General features: G+C 51.0%; 1 long non-coding RNA gene across 1 annotated transcript; it reads left to right on the top strand.

The window, feature by feature from the left end:
* The first annotated feature begins 671 nt into the window (after positions 1–671).
* Positions 672–1,468, top strand: LOC148378275 (uncharacterized). The gene is made up of 2 exons (XR_015856035.1): positions 672–796; positions 1,166–1,468. It is a non-coding gene; the product is annotated as an uncharacterized LOC148378275 (long non-coding RNA).
* Positions 1,469–1,984: the final 516 nt, after the last annotated feature.

The following is a 1,984-nucleotide window of genomic DNA, read 5'->3' on the forward strand; positions in this document are numbered from 1 at the left end:
TCACCCTAGCCGAGAAGGTAACGCGCACGTCCACGCACGCTCTCGCATTCTGCTTATGTGACAGCAGCCTTTCCTCAGTGGTTAGAATACATCAAAGTGACCAAGTCAGCACTTCAACAGAAGATGTTGGACATTGAAAGTGAGAAGGTAGACAGACACGCGACATCAGCCAAGGGGAACTCCGGCAATGTGCCCCAACAATTCTGACCTTGAGCTGTGCTAGGATATGTTCTGCAAGCAGAAGGGCTACCTGGATGAAGAGTTGGACTTCAGGAAGTGTTCCATGGACCAGGCTCATAAGGTAAGCCGCCCTCAAATCTCCCGCCGGACCACTGATGGACGAGGATTGCGGCCCAGAGGATCCTGGAGCTGGAGGCCATGTTGTACGAGGCGCTACCGCAGCGGGACTGCCCCGCCACGGACGGCGAAAAAGCCAGCCACGCTGGCGTGAATGACGTGCTGACGGCGGATCAGAGAGAAGAGCTTAGGAGCGCCGTGGACCAATGGAAGCGAGCCCTGATGTGCGAGTTGAGGGAGCGCGACGCTTGCATCCTCCAAGAGAGAATGGATCTGCTGCACAGCGCGCAACAGGTAAGGGCCCAAAGCCAGCCCGGCACTTACTTGCACGCTTACTGGCTTTTGAATGCCACTTTCCATTTGTCCGTCCTAGAGGAACAAAGAGCTGAAAGAATTCATCGAAGCTCAGAAGAGACAAATCAAACAATTGGAGGAGAAGTTTCTGTTTCTCTTTCTATTCTTCTCCTTGGCCTTCATTCTGTGGCCCTAACACCAGCTGGTGAGTGAGCTCCAGCGGCACCGCACTCGACACCTCCGATACACTGCCAGCCGGTCTCAGACGTTGGCAGACGCTCCGATGCCAACGTATACCCCCCGCCACGGTGACAGAGGCACCGCGTCACACCGGCGCTCATCCAATCAGAAGGCAGGAAAAGCAAATTCACATGCAGGGCACTTTTGAACCAGAAGAGAGCGCCACAAAAAACGGTTGTTGCCCCAAACGCGCACTAAAAAGGGTCAGAATAACAAGAGTCCCACTGGCCAGCCGGGGCCACCCGTCCAGCTGTTTCTTCAGGGGGGAAAAAAATTGGAGTCACCGGTGAGTACATTTTGCATTTAGCTCTGCTTTTCTGCTTCTGTCTTCAAGTGTGTGGCATCCTGCGATCAAAGAGTCAGCCAACCCCAAAGCGGTTGACCTCAACGTCCCACCACCATGCCTACCAGAGCAGGTGACGTGATGCTTTGGACATCCTTCCGTCTCAGATGCCCAAAAGTACTCTTTGCCACATCTGCGGCAATACGGTGTCTTTTCAAAGGTGCAAATAAATCCAGCGTGGGCGGAACACGCACGTCTTCGGTTTTTCCCGCTTTGTTTGTGTGACAGCTGTTGTGAAAATTTTATACAAATAAAGTTGTATAGTACAGGTTTGGCCAAGCCGCAACTCCCGAACCGCATGCGGCTCTTTTATGTTCATATCAACATTTGTGTGTGTGTGTGTGTGTGGGGGGGGGGGGTTGTGCGTGTTGGCTTCACTTGAGTTCAATTTGGTATTTTGGTCAAAAGCGCATGTGGTGAAATTCCACAAAGTAGGATGGGCAAACACATTTCTTTAAACTATGAGTGTCAATTGGGCTCTCGAAATGGCAGGGAAAAGATGCACAGCAAAACGAAAATACGTAGATGAACACAGGACGTTTTAATCAGAGTGGGAAAGTTTCTATTTTTTGTTGAACGTGATGGCAAACCATTCTGCCTGATATGTCAGACCTCAGCGCATTTCAAAGATTCAAATCTTCAGTGCCATGCACTTCAGCTCACTCCATGCTAACATTGATCAGGCGTCGAACCCGCATCATCATGCTTAAGAGGTGGCCATGCTAACCAGTGCGCCATTATGTCAACGCATAATAACTAAGTCTACTGGTCAAAACAGCGGTTACTATATGACGTCGCTACGTCGTGGTC

The sequence above is a fragment of the Syngnathus floridae genome, unplaced genomic scaffold (assembly GCF_059516105.1).
Source record: "Syngnathus floridae isolate MCC-2025c unplaced genomic scaffold, RoL_Sflo_1.0 HiC_scaffold_55, whole genome shotgun sequence".
Lineage (NCBI taxonomy): Eukaryota > Metazoa > Chordata > Actinopteri > Syngnathiformes > Syngnathidae > Syngnathus > Syngnathus floridae.